The sequence below is a fragment of the Loxodonta africana genome, chromosome 6 (genome assembly GCF_030014295.1).
Source record: "Loxodonta africana isolate mLoxAfr1 chromosome 6, mLoxAfr1.hap2, whole genome shotgun sequence".
NCBI lineage: Eukaryota > Metazoa > Chordata > Mammalia > Proboscidea > Elephantidae > Loxodonta > Loxodonta africana.
The window spans coordinates 120045884-120064927 of NC_087347.1; the positions used below are offsets into that span (position 1 = coordinate 120045884).

A 19044-nucleotide genomic window follows, 5' to 3' on the forward strand; every position below is an offset into this window, starting at 1 on the left:
ATTTTCTAGCATACCTTTTAAATTATTGCATTGTTTCTTTTACTATTTTATTTATTTATTTATTTACTTATTCATTTATTTTAGTTATTTGCTTAGCAATTACCCTGGGGCTTACAATTAACATTTTACTTTAAAACAGCCTACTTCAGATTATTACAAAATTTTAATCATACACAAAAACTGCTCCAACATACGTCCATTCCTTCCCCCTTCCTTGTACTACTATTGTCCTACGAACTACATCTCTCCGCATTAGAACCCTCTTAACACAGTTTTATAATTATTGTGTTGCACAGCTGTTTTCTAAAACAGTTAAGAAAAGGAGAGAGTTACACACAAAAATACATTTATGCTATCTTATATATGACCTATGCAGTTACCTTTTGTAATTCATTTTATTTATTTATGTGGATCGAAGTTATTTCTAGTGCCTCTTCACTTCAGCCTGAAGGAATCTCTTTAGTATTTCTTGTAGAGAAGTTCCAATAACAATCCCTTTCTTTTTTTTGTTTATTTGTAAAATTCTTAATTTCATCTTCATTTTTAAAAGGCAGTTTACTTTAATACAGAATTCTTTGTTGCTGATATTTTTCTTTTTAATACTTTGAAGATGTCCTGCCACTCTCTTCTGGCCTTCGTTATTTCTCATAAGAAGTCAGCTATTAATTCTGTTGAAGTTACCCTTTATATTGAGTCGCCAACACAGCTGGTTTGGTTTGGTTTGGTTATTTGTGCAAGAGAACTCATTTTTTTCTTCCTTATTTTCATTATTTTCTCTTTGTCTTTTTTCAGTTTGATTGTGATATCTCTGTGTGTGGATCTTTTTAAGTTTATTCTACTTGAAGTTTATTTCAGCTTGTTGAGTGTTTGATATTTTTCATCAAATTTAGAATTTTTTTGTCACTAATTATTTTTTTCTGCTTCTTTCTATCTTCTCTGTCTTTAAATTTTCATTACTTTTATATGCTACATTTTGTTTTAATAAAAGTAGGATGGAGTATAAGGAATTTCCCAATATAACAGAGTGTAACATTCTAGTCTCACTTTATCGATTTTCTCTGTATAGTAATTACAATCTCATTTTCATTTGGAAAAAAAATTGACTTCGATGACTTTATGTTGAATACTTCATATATTCTTTTTTTAATTAATAGCTTCCCTCATATTAACTGAATCGTTGCAACCCCCTGACAATAAATGCAGATAATCAGTAGTTGAAGGGTAACTACATGAATTAGAAGACAAAATAATGAAAATCCAGGAATTGACAGAATGGCAATTGAGATGTTGCAACAAACGGATGTGGCACTGGAAGATTTCACTTGTGTGTGCAAAGAAATTTGGAAGGCAGCTATCTGGCCAACTGACTGAAAGAGATCCATGTTTGTGCCCATTCCAAAGACAAGATCAAACAGCGTGAAAATTATCGAGCCATACTATTAATGTCACACATAAGTAAAATTTTGCTGAAGATAATTAAAAAATGTTTGCAGCAGTACATTGACAGGAAACTGCCACATTCAGAAGAGGATGTGGAGTGAAAGATATCATTGCTGATGTCAGATGGAGCACTGCTAAAAGCAGAGAATACCAGAAGGATGTTTACCTGTGTTTTTTTCACAGTGCAAAATTATGTGATTGTGTGGATCATAACAAATTATGGATAGCGTTGCAAAGAACTAGAATTCCAGAACACTTAGTTTTGCTCATGCACAACCTGTACATAGATCAAGAGAGAGTCATTTGAATAGAACAAGGGGAAACTGCGTGGTTTAAAATCAGGAAAGTTGTGTGTCAGTGTTGTTCTTTTTCACTATAGTTAGTCAAACTGTGTGCTGAGCCAGTAATCAGAAAAACTAGACTATATGAAGACTGTGGCTTCAGGATTGGTGGAAGATTTATTAACAGCCTATGATATGCAGATGACACAACCTTGCTGGCTGAAAAGCACAGAGGACCCTGCCTTCACATACTGGTGAAGATCAAAGACCACAGCCTTCAGTATAGATTATGCCTCAACATAAAGAAAACAAAATCGTCACAACTGGACAAAAAAAGAACATCATGATAAATGGAGAAAAGATTGACTCTGTCAAGGATTTCGTTTTACTTGGATCCACAATCAACACCCATGGAAGCAGCAGTCAAGAAATCAAATGACTCATTGCATTGGCAAATCTGCTGCAAAAGACCTCTTTAAAGTGTTGAAAAACAAAGATGTAACTTTGAGGACTAAGATGCTCCTGACCCACACCATGATATTTTCAATTGCCACATGTGCATATGAAAGCTGGACGATGAATGAGGAAGCCCAAGGAAGAATTAATGCCTTTGAATTGTGGTGAGGAAGAGATACACCCAGAATACTCTTTGGAAGTGAGGATGGTGAGACTCCATATCATGTACTTTGGACATGTTATCATGAGGGACCGGTCCCTGGAGAAGAACATTATTCTTGGCAAGGCAGAGGGTCAGGGAAAGAGAGGAAGACCCTTGATTGAAATGGATTTTCACAGTGGCTGCAACAATGGGCTGAAATGTGGCAATGATTTTGAAGATGGCACAGGACCGAGCAGTGTTTCATTTTGTTGTACATGGGGTCGCTATGAGTCAGAGCTGACTCGGGGACACCTAAAAAAAACAACACAATGGAAATCCTACTCTCTAACAGCTCTACTGTATGACAATGTGAGCCTTTTCCAGTCATCTTTAAACTCCTGGATGATCATCAGATATGTCCTTTCAATTATAATATTTTCAAAAATGTCTTTCAGAACATTGTTGTTCAAATTTCATTTTTGTTAGGGTGCTGATGATCATTGTTGTGAATAATGAGTTTATTTGATAAATTATAAAAACCAAAAAAAAAAAAACTAAACTAAAAAATGTGCTTATTTTATATACCATTGTGTTTAGCAAAACATTTAAAAAAAACCTGAAAAGCAAAACCAAACCAATTGCCGTTGAATCAATTCCAACTCATAACGAACCTATTAGACAGAGTAGAACTGCCCCATAGGGTTTCTAAGGAGCGGCTAGTGGATTTGAACTGCCAACCTTTTGGTTAGCAGCTAAACACTTAACCACTGTGCCACCAGGGCACCAACAAAACATTAGGGAAGAAAAAAAATAAAACCTAATATAAATGAATAACAGTATTATAATTTTAAAAAAGTTTTTTATGATAGTGTAAGCATACTTACCTAAAGAAGTATGTCTTAGAGCTCTTTAGAGAAACAGAATTAGTGATATCTCTATCTTGGTTTTTATCTATACCTCAATAGCTATACTGAAATGTTTACGTCAAGGAATTGAGTCACATGGTTTTGGGGGGCTGGCAAGTCCAAAATTCATATGTGCACAAGCAGGCTGGAGATTCCTGTAGGCTTGCATCCCATAATTCTTAAGTCAGGTGAAGTAGGAGGGAGTTCTGGCAGTGTTTATTTTTGTGCTGATAGCAGAATACACCCTAGCGAAACACCCTTTTTGCTCTTAAGACCTTTCACTGATTATTTGAGGCCTACCCACATTATGGAAGGTGCTTTGCTTAAGGCCAACAGCTTTAATCTCATGTAACCACAGCAATTAGACTAGTGTTTTACCAAACTGGATACCATAGCCTAGCCATGTTAACATATAAAATTAACCATCATGAGGTATAATCATATTGGTGCAGAATGAGAAAACTTTTTTAAATAATTATATCTGGGCACTACTATGGTGATACTGATTTAAAGGAACGGTATTTTATAAGGAACAGAATCGTATTCTGCTCCTAGACCAGAAGAACTAGATGGTCCCTGGCTACCACCAATGATTGCCCAGACAGGGAACACAACACAGAGTCCCTCACCGAACAGGAGAAACGTGTGGTGCAGAACTCAAATTCCAGTAAAGGGACCAGACTTAATGGTCTGACTGAGACTAGAGGAACCCCAGAAGACATGGCCCCCAGACTCTCTGTTAACACAGTACTAAAGCCATTCCCAAAGCCAACTCTTCAGACAAAGATTCGACTGGACTATAAAACATAAAGTAATACTCGTGAAGAGTGTGCTTCTTAGTTCAACTAGATTAGAAAAACGAAGATACACGAGACTAAATCGGAAGCTCCTGTCCGGAGGCGGGATGAAAGGACAGAAAGGGATGGGAGCTGGTTGAATGGAAATCCGGGGGGGATAGGGGAAGTGTGCTGTCACTTTATAGGGATTACAACTAGGGTCACATAACAATATGTGTATAAATGTTTGTATGAGAAACTAACTCGAGCTGAAAACTTTCATCTAAAGCACAACATAAAAGAAAAAAAAGAATTAATGCATATAAATACACAGATTGATTATATCCTTTTACTGATTTCTTATTTTAAAAAATAAAGCAGAAAAACAAATCTCCACTGTAACGTCTCCTTGTTAGAGAACAAAGCGTTTATTTTTATAACTTCTGAATAAACTGAAGCTTTTTGTGTAACAGTTTTTACTGATACGTAGCTTGGCATCCCTTCTTTTTTCTCCTTGGTTATGTATCACTCTACCCATCGTTTTTGTAGACTTCTCTTTATGAATATTAACATAAAATTGATGTCTAATGAAATATAACATAATTATTAATTAAATATTATTTACAGTCTCCCCCACTGACAGTTTTGTAAACAAGGTAACAAAAACATATTGTTAGAAAATTTAAATAGCACGTTGTATTATCCAATAGGAGAGCCATTAGCCAGAGGCAGCTATTTACTACTAAATTAATTAAAATCACATAAAATTAGAAATTCCGTCCTTCAGTCACAACGTAGACATTGAACATTCTCACAGCAACTTTTATTTGACGGAGGTGATGCAGACATATATATAAAGAAAATAAAAATTTCCCTCCACATTGTTCCCCATAACCCTCTTTGAAGATAGCTTTGTGAACATTTGCTTACCTGTCCCACTAAAATTCCCTAGAAATATGTCTATATATGTCTTTATAGGTCTATACCTAAATAATGTAATATTTAAAATATATGCAATGTTATGTGTATGTGTGTTTGTGAGTTTGTGTGTGTGTGCGTTTAATTCATAGAGACAGATGGTCTATATTTTTTTATTCACTTAATGTAACTTAAAGACCTTTTTATATGAGCCCTTTTGCTTTTTTTCCCCTATTTCATTTATTGGTTACATAGACTTTTGTTGTACAATGTACTATTGTTTGTTTAATTATTTTCCATTACACACAGGTTGAAAATACACTTGGCAAATATTTTTGAGATATATTTGTAAGCTAAATTCATAGCAGTAGTATTGCTGGGTCAAAGAAAGGTCAACTTGAAATTTAATAGACAGTGTCAAATTGCATTACTCACATCATTGATATTAAATGATATTGCCTGTTAGCCTACTCTTGCTGGCACTGAGCATTGTCAAACACTTTAATTATTACCAGTTGGCCTGATGAAAAATGACATTAAGTGTGTGTGAAGTTGAACATCATCTTTTCATATGAGGACTGGTGTTTTTTTTTCCCCCTGTGGGCATTTTTAAATAAGCTTTTTTTTTTTTTTCTAAATCTTATTTATTTTGTTGTCATTGTTGAGAACATACACAGCAAAACATACACGACTTCAGCAGTTTCTACACATACAATTCAGTGACATTGATTACATTCTTTCAGTTATGCAACCATGTTCACCTGCCTTTTCTCAGTTGTTCCTCCCTCAGCGTATACTCACTGCCCCCCTAAGGTTCCTATCTAATCTTTTGAGTCACTGTTGTCAATTTGATGCCATGTAGATAGTCCTTAAAAAAGCATAATGCTCAAGGCATACCTTTTTTTACTAGTTAAGCTAACCTATTGTTTGGTTTTAAGATGACTTAAGGGGATATTTTTGGTTTAAGGTTTAAAGATTATCTCAGAGCAATAGTTTCAGGGGTTCATCCATCCTCCCTGGCTCCAGAAAGTCTATTAATAAGCTTTTGAAATTGGGACTTTGCAAGTGATACTCATATGCAGAAATGTTTGTGTCTTAGCTATCTAATGCTTCTCTAATACTAATGCCGGAATTTTCTTTGATGTCAGTAATTCCACCAACAATCTCTTCAAGGCAGTCCAGACTTTTAATATCAGGCACCTTAAAACACTTCCAACCTCTAACCATTCAGTTTCAAAACTGCTTACACATTTCAGGTATTTGTTGGAGCATCACCCCACTTCTGGTACCAAATTCTGCCTTAGTTTCCTAGTGCTGCTATAACAGAAATATCACAAGCAGATGGCTTCAACAAACATAAGTTTATTCTCTCAGAGTCTAGGAGACTAGAAGTCCAAATTCAGGGTGCCAGGTCCAGGGAAAGGTTTTCTCTTTCTGTTGGCTCTGTGGGAAGGCCTTTGTCATCAACCTTCCCCAGTTGAGATTCTCAGGACAGGGACCTCATACCACCAAGAAACAAGAGCCTGAATAGCACAGCCTTTGGACCTTCAATCCCTGCTCTGAGAAGCTCCTGGACTAGGGAAGACTGATGAGAAGAACCTTCCTTTGGAGTTGACAGAAAGCCTTCTTCTAGAGCTGACATCCTGAGTTTGGACTTCTAGCCTCCTAGGCTATGAGAGAATAGGCTTCTGTTTGCTGAAGTCATCCACTTGTGGTGTTTCTGTTTTAGCAGTGCTAGGTAACTAAAACAATTTGTTTGTTTAGATTTTCTTCATAGTCTACTTCTCACTGAAATTATTCATTCACCACTACTTGAGCACTCCAGCGAAAGAACATTCTGCATTCATTTCCAATCAGTTAGTAGTGTGTATCTGTTATTAAGTGACATGAAAGAGGAATGAATGAATGGATGTTAGAAAGGGAAAGTGAAACACTGGAAGGAGTTGTGAGTAAATGTCTAAATGATCTAATTCACCTATTAATACCTGTGTAATAAAAGTTAGTGGAATTTCTTCTCCATGAGATGTTGGCAGTATACCCTTTAAATGTTATGTCCCCTCAGTTTTCCAAATGAAATGACATTATTAATTTTTTTTGCAAACTGAATACCTTCTTCAGGTCTTATACTTAATCCAGACACCATCTGGACATTTTTAAAATGTGCATAAAAGATATTGATCTTAGCATTGTATATCTTTCATAAAGAGATTGGAGCTATCATTAAACATTTCAGAGAAAGTGGACAATACAATAAATGGCTTATATCTTTGAGCCATGGCAATGTAAGTTTAGAGTATGACTTCTTAGCACTTAGAAATTATTTTTATATTCATTCTTGGGTTTCTGATGAATGTGTAACTCAACTTCTAAAAATAGAATTGAGGAGACTAGCAGATCTTTGCAATTAAGTCTGCGAGATGAGAGAAGAAAACCCTGTTCTAACTTCAGCGCTGGAAATTTGGGCTCAAGGATATTGAATCTGGAGGCAGTCTCTGAGTATTCCTTCTTGCTATTCTATTGGATTTGACTTGATTTTATAGCCACTCTTTCTAACTAAAAGATTGGTAGTTCAAACTCATTCAGAGGTACCTCAGAAGAAAGACCTGGAAATCTCCTTTTGAAAGATCACAGCCATGAAAACCCCGTGGAGTACAGTTCTACTCTGACTCACATGGGTTCTCCTTGAGTTAGAATGGACTCCATGTCAACTGTTGTTTTTTTTTTTTTTTTTTTTTGGTTTTTCTTTCCCAACTAGGCAGTAAGTGTTGTACCACCAGGAAAGTAAATCTGAAATTATTCTTTTCACTTACTATTGCCCTTGACTTTGGCAGAGAAATGTCATTTGTGACATCTCTGCTTATTAAGTGGATATTGACAAATGAGCAAGAATGGAGAATCAATATATTATTATGAGTCTGGCATGAGCAGTAATATTCCACCTGCTTCCATATTCAAGAAATATTGCTGCTTGGAGCTGAAAATCTGAGCATTGTTGTTCCTTTGCTTTTCAAATGAATTGTGTATTCAGTCATAATTGTTATATCTTTACAATTTTTTTTTTTTTTTGCGTTCTGTCTCTTATATTCTATTATAATCTTGTATTTGGTTTATTTAAATCTCATTTTAGGATTAGAGTGCACAGATATTTTAACATACTAGAGAATGCTGCTCAAAAGTGAGTGATAAAGTCATGGTGGAAAGCACTAGTTAACCAAGACTATATTAATATAATTACTGTAACTCTTCCAAATCAATTAGAAAATGAACAAAAGATATGAACAGAATTTTCACACACACACAAAAAAATGTGTTTCAATCAACAAATTTTAAAAAAAGATGTTCTTCGTATTTATAATTAGGAAAATGCTTATACATGTACACATAGAGAGAGAGAGATTTTATCATTGAAATGGCTCACGCAGTTGTAGAGGCTGGAACATCCCAATTCTGTAGATGAGGCGTCAGGCTGGAGGGTTCTCCTGATGAGCCCAAGATTGGCAGGTCAGACAGCAAGCTGCTGGCTCACAGGCTGTTGGCTCACAGGCTGTTGAGGCTGATGACTGTTGAGGCAGATGAATCCAAGATCAGCAGGTAAGGTGGCAGGCTGCTGGCTCAAGTCCCAAGATCTGAAGTTCAGATGATTATGAGCCAAACGCAGGATCCAGAGCAGAGCAAAACCCAGCAAGCTTTGTCAGAAAGTGTATATATATATATATATATATATATATATATATATATATATATATATATATATATATATAAAATAATGGAGGCCTTATACCCCCAAGGAAACTCCCTTTCAACTGAATGACTGCTCATAGCAGATTTCACCTCATTACATAACTGCCAAACCACTGAGACTCATGGCCCAGCAAATATGACACACGATCTTAACCACGACAGATGCTGAACAGGTTTCAGTGGAGCCTCAAGAATAAGACAGATTAAGAAAGACCTGGTGATTTACTTTCGAAAATCAGCCAGTGCAGACTCTGACAAAGGTCTAATTCAAAACCATATTTGGGGAGGGTGCAGGACCAGGAAGTGTTCCATTATGGATGTAGTCACCATGAGCGAGTGGCTGACTCAACAGCACCTAACAACAACAGCATGAATAATATTATGTCAGGACATAAAAGTTACAGTTAGTCCAGTCCTACACACCTGAAGACCATTAAGAGGAAACACTGTAATAATTATTATGCTACCTAATGCAATAATTTTGTTGAAGATAGAAAATGGAGAGGAGAAAGTAAATATCAAATATTCAAAGAATATTCAAATCTGGAACAAACACATCTCCTTCTTATTTACTAACCTAATGTTTTCTCTTGCTCCTTAATATTGTCAATGGTAATGCTAAATTAATGATATTGTACCAACCGTAGCTTCTTCCATAACAAATTATGGATAACATTACAAAGAATGGGAATTCTGAAACACTTAATTGTGTTCATGTGGAATGTGTGCACATGTCAAGAGGCTTTAAACTCCATGGTTCAAAATTAGAAAAGGTGTGCAAAAGTGTTGTAGGTTTTCACCTTTCTTATTCAGTCTGTACGATGAACAATAATTTGAGAAGTTGGACTGTATGAAGAAGAAGAATGCGGCATCAGGATGAAAGACTGATTAACAACCTGTGTACTATGCAGCTATAAAGAATTATGATGAATTCTAAAAACTATAACATGGATGAATCTGGAGAACATTATATTGAGTGAAATAAATCAAACACAAAAGGACAAATATTGTATGGTCTCACTTTTATAAAAAAGAAAAGAATAGGTATACATACAGAAATCAATGTTCCTTGGTGGTTACCAGGGATGGAAGGGGAATCACTTTCTACATAGTAGGCTCTCATTATTTTTCATGATGGGAAAGACAATACCAAATATGGGTGAAGTCTGTACAGTTGGACCAAGGTGAATGATGACACCAAGGAGTACACAAGAAATAGGGACAATTTTGATAAGTGCTCTAACATAAACAATTTTGAAACAACAGTAATATGTGTATGGTTTACATAGGGAGATATGTATGCATATATGTGTACAGGAAGGCATATGTCAGTATATGGGTATACATGTATAGGTGCATCTGTAGACATATGTATATACATGTTTATGTGCATTGCATGTATATTCATATATATAAAAACCCAGAAACCTTTCTAAACATAACCAAACACCTTGTGGGATTGGTTTACTGGGTTTGAAGGTTTAGTTCCATAGTCTCATGAGACAACTGGGTCAATTGGCATAACATAGTTCATAAAGATAATGTTCTATATCCTAGTTTGATGAGTAGTGTCTGGGGTCTTAAAAGCTTGTGAGTGGCCATCTGAGATACAGCTATTGGTCTCTATTCATTTGAAGCAAAAGAGAAAGAAGGAAACCAAAGACTCAAAGAAGAAACTAGTCTACGGGACTAATAGCCCATATGAACAATGGCCTCATCTATCCTGAGACCAGAAGAACTAGATGGTGCCTGGCTACCACTACTGACCATTCTGACCAGGAACACAATAGGTGGTCCCAGATAGAATGGGATAAAAATGTAGAAGAAAACTCAAATTCCTAAAAATGTTCAGACTTACTGGACCAATAGACACTAGAGGAAGCCCTGAGACTATCACCCTGAGATACCCTTTAAACTTGGAGCTAAGACTACTATTGGAGGTCACCTTTCAGCCAAATTAGATTGGCTCATAAAAATAAACAATATTGCCTGTGAATACTGTGCTCCTTTAAATAATCTCTGTATGAGACCAAGCAGCCAACATTCACCATCAAGCAAAGATGAGCAGGTCTGTGTGTTGGTGGGGTGGGGGGGGGGAGGGGGAAGGGGCAGGGAGCTAGATTAATGGAAACAGAACAGTGGAAATAATGAGAATGGTGACATGTTGTAAAAAATTTAACCAATGTCACTGAATAATATGTGTAGAAATAGTTAAGTGGGAACCTAATTTGTTGTGTAAACTTTCACAAAAAATACAATAAAATGTTAAAAAGAAAAAAAAACGAAAATCAACCTGTGATATGGAAATGACACAACCTTGCTTGCCAAAATTGGAAACAATCTGAAGCACTTACTGATGAAGGCAAAAGACTACAGTCTGTGTGCGTTAAAACTAAACATAAAACAAAGTTCCTCACCACTGGACCATTAAGAATATTCTGATAAATGGGGAAGAAATTGAAGTTGTCAAGGATTTTATTCTACTTGGATCAATAGTGAGTGACCATGGAAGCACCAGTCAAGAAATCAAGGAACACATTGCATTGGGAAAATCTGCTGCAAAAGACCTCTTAAAAGTTTTAAAAAGCAAAGGTGTCATTTTGATGACTAAGGTGCACCTGACCCAAGCCATGGTCTTATCAGTTGCCTGTTATGCATGTGAAAGCTGGACAATGAAAAATTAAGATTGAAAAAGAATTGACACCTTTGAATTGTGTTGGTAAAGAATATGCATTATACCATGGACTGCCAGAAGAACAAACAAACCAATATCTGAGGAAGTACAGCCAGAATACTCCTTGGAATTGAAGATGGCAAGCCTTTTTCTTGCTTACTTTGAACATCTCATCAGGAAAGACCAATCTCTAGAAAAGGACATCATATTTGGAAAAGTAGAGGGTCAGTTAAGACAAAGGAAATCCCCCATGACATGTGTTGACCTGCTGGCTGCAAAATGCGCTCAAATATACCACCAATATACAGGATGGCACAGGACCAGGCAATGTTTCATTCTGTTATAAGTAAGGTCCCCATGAGTCAGAGCCGACTCAATGACAACCACCACTACCATCAGCTTTAAACGGGTGTTGACACCATAATAAAAATTGATCATGTCTCAAGATTTCCTTTTTAAAGCACTGTTATTTCCCTGTTTTAAATTCATTCTTAAGAAAGACTCAGCCAGGTTAAAAAAAAAAAAATGTAGTTTTTCTATCAAGTAATATTTGCTATTGTATTTCCCTTCTTTTTAAACACATGAGAATTGTGGGATCTTGGTAGCCATTTTCTTGCCTATGCCAGAAATAAAATCATGTTCCTGATTTTATATTTTAAAATATAATATCATGCTACAATAAAATATAATATCATTTTACAAATATATCTATATTATTTAGGATTATGAAGTCATGTTTTCTAAAATTTGCCTGATGAAATATAGCAAGAATGAACTTAAACAATTTGTTACTGACCCACTCTAGTCTGTCTTATTTTATAGGGGAATAGGATGAAGTAGCAGATACGTTTTTAGAGAACATTGGTGCTTCCAAGTTAGAAAATAAGAAACTATACACTGTGCTGAGAATTTTGGGGTGGGTCTTTGTTTATTGTCTCAAGCATAAGCAGTCTTACATTGAACACAGTACAAGGATATTGGACACATAGTAAGAGGATAAGGCCATGATTAGGAAAACAGGTCCAGAAATTTTAATATGATATTTTTAGGTCTTCCGTACCTTTTAGTTCCTTTCTGGGTGCTATATTCCTTAATGCAGCTCATCCTAAATGTATAAGTATCACTTAAGAGAAAAATATAGCTGGAATATAACAATAAGAAAGTGTTAAGATAATTTGAATAGTTAGTGGACCAGAATAAACTGAACTTCAAAGAAATAATTTGCATAAATACACAGGTTACAATGGCCATTTTCTTCCATTTCCAACCAAAGCTTTTCTAATTTATGGATGGAGTAGAGGAAAATGACAATTTTTTCCACAAAGTCACCTTTTATGACTTTTTAAAAAATTTTTGAGTAGAATTCAGTGACCATTAGTTTTCACCTTCTATTAAAATAAAAATTGTTTTTTAAATGCTTTAGAGTACAGTGTATGATTCAAATCAATAGAATATTATTTTGGCTGTTCGTGTTTATTGACCAGTGAAGATATATGTGTGGGTTAGTAGGTACCGATTTAATGGTCTTAAACACTGCATAGTGGTGCTGTGGTATTTTCTGTATTGTGTTCTATTATAAAGCATTCCAGTATTAATAAAATGCATGATGTTCAGAGAAAAAGAGAGACAATATCTATTGTTTACACAAACAACATGGTTAATATGGGTTTCACAAGGAAATATAACTCAGTCCTCTATATGAAGTAGTTGGGGAGCTAAGAAAAGAGAGCATGAAAAAGTAACCTAATTAGAATTTTATATTTAAATTCTCTGCATACACACATAGTTGTGGCTATAGAAAACAAATCATGACCTTGTTTCATGCTTTCTCTTTGCCTCCCCCTTCTTCCTCTTGTTTGGAGCCAGCCAGGGAACAAGAGCCCATCATTGGCATCATACTAAAAAACCCAGCATCATACTACAAACTGCAATTTGGCTGACTCGTTTTGCAGTTCCTCTTGATCTTCATTTTCTTCAAGGATAGTGACCCATCTCTTTCCTCCACCCATTTATGGCCAACTGGCTTTCTAAAACCCTTCCTCTTGTTCAAGCCAAAGACTGTTTTGATCTGATTGGATTATACATTGTGAAAGAAACTTATTCATGATATGTAGTTAATCACACAATTTTTAAAATATATTTGATTTTTCTATGATGAGAGATGACTTTTCTAAACATTTATTTTCTACGTTAATAACCTAAAAATAAGATTGCAATGATAAAAGTTATATTCCATAAGAAACTAAACCTAAGGGGTGTATGTGTGTGTGTGTGTTAAGGGTGCTTGGTGACATTGGGCTGGAGGGAGAAGGAAGAAACAGTCCATGAAGACTAATATTCTTGTTTTCATCATTCTCTGTTAAAAATTCACCATTGACACTTTAAGTCTAAGGGGTTTATCTAGCTGAGGCTCCTTGATCAGGATTTTTTGTAATCAGAGATGCCTGTACGTATGTTTATCACCAGATTGTTTTGAGATCTAGAACAATACTAGTCCTGACTGTACAGTGCCTATTCTCATTGTTGTGACTCAGCCTAAGGGCAAACAAGTCCTTCTCACCTATTTCTGTTAATTTTAACCCTTCCTCTTATTCTTATCCTCTTGATCAATCCTTTCTCACTCTCAAGTCATATAAATACATATTTTATATACTCTGACTCTTCTGACATTTAAGTATGTGTTTAATGATTTTTCTTGCCAGGTTCTTCAAAATTGGACATATTGGAACACCGTTATCATCTTACTCCTACCTCTAGTTACAATATGTCTGACAAAAGTGAATCACTGCAATGGAGCCTCTTAATAGGGGCATTACTGTAGCAATAAAATATGTAAATTGCAGTTCTGAACAACCCAGACGAGCACTCCTGAAGCAGTGATTAATTGTTAGATGAACTGCACATATTCTGTTATATTATGATGATATGATTTGATACAATATTATATGTGGTCAGATGAATCACTTGAGCTGAGGAGGACAGGGAAGGAAGGCTTAAAGGGGTGAATCAGATATTTTACAGAAAGAAAATTTGAATAAGCAAGAGTTCAAGGCATTACTGACAAGAAGAGCAGAAGCAAAAATACAGAAGAAAGCTTGCGTATTTAAAGAATAGACATAATAGTAAACAACACTGATAACAACTGCGGTGTCTTTGATCCACCACCTCATGAGAGAATGTTGTTTGAGGGATTCCCACTCTCTTTTTTTGTTTGTTTGTTAATGGAGAGGGATTTGCATGGAACAAACCATACACCTTCATCTATTAATCCATGTAACTGATTAAAGGTGAGACTCCCAGATATCTCTCTTAAACTCCGGACATTTATGCACAAATCCTGAACATCTCCTATTTGCTGTCCTGCTGGGACTACAACCATATCATGTCTTACATTGACATGTTCAAAATTATCCTCAAAATGACTCGTTTTTCTCTTTTTCCCAATTTAGATAGTGATGGCAACATTCAGCCAGTGATGCAGAGTTGAAAACCTGGAGTCATTGTTCACCTTTCCTTGCTTCTCTGTCTTCACATCTAACCACTGACTTCTTCTGTTTTTATCCGCAGCCTCCCTTGAACATGTCCCGTCCTTTCTAGGTGCCTGACTCTGCCTTAACTAAGGTTCTTGTACTTGCTCCCCTGGATTGTCCTGCCAGTCTCTTACCAGATCTTGTGATCTCAAGACATCATCAGACCCAACTTGATTCTCACCCAATTAGCAGAATAACCATTCCAAATTCAAGTCTGATTGTGTGGCTTCCTTGGCTTTGAATTTCACTAATAATGAAAACAGTGATCGGCTCTGCCATGTTCATGTTGGTAATGATGCTTGTAGTATTAATATTAGCATTCATGCATACTCCTCCCCCAGGAATCTTTTAAGGTACTTACCCATTTTGCGAGGACTATACTCACAATGTAGTCTAAAATTTTCATTCTACTGGAAAACACTGTTTTCCTTTACATTCCGGTTGTTGTGGAGTTGATTATAACTCTTGGGTGTAAGCATGAAACTGTTCTCTGTAGGGTTTTCAATGGCTGGTTTTTCAGGAGTAGATTACTAGGCCTTTCTTCTGAGGTGCCCCTGGGTGGACTTGAACTACCAACCTTTCAGTTAACAGCCAAGTGGGTTAGTGAAAAAGATATAATTCTGCTCTTCTTTAAACCTGTGAAAATTTTCTTTCCTTTCTCTTATCCTTATGGCAGAAATTTCCAAAAATTGGGAAACTGGCTTCCCCCAGGCAGAATCAGACACTCAGATTTTTTTTTTTTTAAATTGGTCTATAATTAAAAAAAAAAAAAAAAAAATTGTAAGTTAAATGCTGATTTCTAGCTTTTCTTGAAAAAAATTTGACAAACAGCAATATTGTCCTGCTTTTGAGTGTCAGAAACTGAAGTGCCATTGCCCATTTTAGACAGCAAGACTGGTCCATTTGGCCTTTGCCCTACATTCTTGTAGTACCTAACCAGTCCGTTAACGTATTTGTGTTTTGGATCCCTGTTCTGCCATGGACAACAGAGATCCATGGTGCTTGTCTTTCCTTTCCCAGTATGGGTTAGAAAATGTCCTAGTGGCCTTGGTTTCTCAACTTCTTAGCACTTTCGGTGTCTACCATGAATCCAAGAGCCAACCCAGTTGTCACAGACCCGATTACCACTCATGGCCTACCTCTGTTGTCGTTAGTTGCTGTCAAGTCTTCTCTGACCCATGGTGACCATGTATGTGCAGAACAGAACTACTCCATAGGGTTTTCAAGGCCATGACCTTTTGGAAGGAGATCACCAGGGCTTTCTTTCCAGGTACCTCTGTGTGGGTTCAAACTGCCAATCTTTCAGTTACTACTCAAGCACTTAATGGTTTGCACCACCCAGGGAGTCCTTGTCATACAGCAAAAGCTCAAAAATGATGTTTGGTAGAGTTGAAAAATACATACAAGTGGCATACCATAATATCTTCCCAAGCTGCCTGAAAACCTGCTGTTACTACTCAACTTGAGCAAATGCCTCCTCTTTCATTTTTACTCTAGTTAACCTCCTGTATATTTATTTTCCTCTTTTATCCTACCATACCTGACTTTAATAAAATGTGCCAAGGTGGCAGGGTTCATGCATTTTAATGCCCTTTGTACCATGTTGAGTATCAAAGAATGCAGTGGTAAGTACCAGTGCTGAATAACGGCAATAAACATGTAGAACACGTTTCTGCATCCTTTTACATCAATAATAATTAAGTGATTAAATATGTAGGTAACATTATAGCATATTGGCAATAATAAACTTCCTGGAGCACTCATTCGAAGCCCTATTATGTTGGCACACAACCAGAACTCTATTAATGCCTGTAGTTAGGTTCAAGGTAGACCAAGAGGTCTCCTGCGTCTGCTAGGAAGAATTAATCCCCTAGATTCGACAGATGACAGCATTAATGGTTTATACTAAGAGGGATTTTCCTGGGGCTTATAATGCCCTTTAACTAAGCTGCGAGGCTGTGCTTCTTACACACACACCATCAGTGAGTCTCTTTACTGCACCAGTTACCTGCATAGAACTTTCTAAATGAAGAAAAGGTTGAGCAGCTCAGGTCCCTAAAAAGGTATTTGGAAAGTTTCCCAGTTTGTGTACTGCATAAGCTGGAGGCAGTATAGTGATAATTAATAAAGCGCCAGACTGGATAATTGCCGGAACTGTAAAAGATACTCAAACCTTGTTACCAGAGGCACAGACGCACCTGTGAATGTGTGAAGTTAATTTGTGTGAGGAATGTCACATGAAGGCGATGGGGACAAGGGAGGTGAGGATCTTTTTAAATACTTCAGACTTCAGACAGCTAAGTGCTTGAAAAAAAGAATTCCTGCTGGTGAGATAATGTAGGGCTTATGAAAGAAATGTCTCTTGGGTTCTCTTGCTCTATATGCTTCCCTGTGACCTTGAGCAAATTTTAAGAACCGTGCTATTTGTTTTCTAATCCTTGTAGGACAGGAGTGATGACGTTGCCCCTGAAATGTTTTTCAAATAACAATAGACCTCCTGATGAGTTTGGGAGACATGATTCTCCTGTGGACCAAAGAAGACAAGACCTTGTGTCCTCAATGTCACTGTAAATTTCCCCAAGGCCAATTTCTGTCAAGTTATTATACATAATAAATTAATGCAGCCGGGGGTGGGGGGTAGAAAGAGGAGGATAACTATCTCATGTGTTATCAGGAGGATTATTGAGCTATAACTTATACAAAGTAGTTAGTAATTTGTAGAACATAAGTAGATGATGAATCAATAGTTGCTGCTACTGCCTTTATTATTGTTTTTGCTTTATTGTTGTAATTATTTTCATCATTTTGGAAATGACCCTTCCAACAATGCTTGAGATGAAGAATTGCCAGTGATCACTCTGATCTTCTTCTAAAGTGTCTTATCCATGGACAGTACAAGATGAATGTATGCAGGCAAACCCCCCTAAATATTAGCATTACCAGTCATTGGGATTTTCTCTCCGGTCTCTTCGTTCTCTGGACTACCTTGTTGAGAAATTCACAAATTTTGCCAAATATCGATTGGTCTCGGTTTCTTATCCTATCCATGGTGTTTCTGTAGTTCCTAAGCAAAGAAAACCTAACTCTGCTCTTTTTCTTTTTACATAGAGAAAAGCCTTGTGGAAACTGACCTAAGTTGCACAAAGTTATTTATATATGTGTTTTTTCTGAAAATACCATGCAGACTATCTAGTTTAACATTCATGTAAATTTGTTTTCTTTCTTTAGTTTAAATTTTGCAGACTTTTGAGGCATCACCTGTTTGCTTACTTTACTCCTTAGATATGAATCAGATAAATATCTCTATTTCAAATAAAAATTTTTCCCCACCCTCAATGTATTTCTCCTTCCTTTCTTCTGACCACAATTTATTCAATAATTAAACTGCAGGCAAAAAACTCAGAGAGGTGCAGTGTATTTTTTTTTGTTTGTTTGTTTTAACATCAAATGTAATCAGTTACATACCAAAAACCAAACCAAACCCAGTGCCGTTGAGTTGATGCCAACTCATAGCAACCATATAGAACAGAGTAGAACTGCCCCACAGAGTTTCCAAGGAGAGCCTGACGGATTCGAACTGTCAGCCCTTCGGTTAGCAGCCGTAGCACTTAACCACTACGCCACCAGGGTTTCCATAGCTGTATTATAATTAGTTACGTAGTTGTGTTGTAATCAGTTATGTGGCTGTGTTTCAATCCGTTTCACCTTGAGAGTTTCCTTAAAAGAGAGTCTGCGTTTAATGTAAACGTCTTCTTTAATTATGAGTACTCGACCAATAAGAACACAAAGCACAGACACAAAATTATGATGCCATGAAATGTCAGTATGACTTTTCCTCTTGATTAATCCAACATGAAAATATAAAAGCATTTTGGTTACTTAAGAAAGGCAATGAGGCTCTGTCTTTTTTTTTTTTTATAATAAAAATATCAACACAGACTTCACGGGATAATGATGTGTAGAAAGATATATTAGCAATTTTTTTTTTTCCCTTGCTGGAATGTCTAATAAGACCTCTCCAAGCTTTTATAGCCATCTGTAGAACTATATATACTTGCATATGTATGATAGGAAGGAAAATGCCCATATCAGAATGTTGTGATAAGAATAGAATTTTTTTTTTTTTAATATATATAGCCTCATGGATGTTTATCTCTGTGTTATTAAGCTTTTTAAGATAG

The 19044-nt window shown here is 36.2% G+C and overlaps 1 protein-coding gene across 1 annotated transcript in view; it reads left to right on the forward strand.

Annotated features, from left to right (window-relative positions):
- DPP10 (dipeptidyl peptidase like 10) overlaps nt 1–19044 on the forward strand; it is an 833411-nt gene that overhangs the window by 406777 nt on the left and 407590 nt on the right. The gene's annotated exons all lie outside the window — the stretch shown is intronic.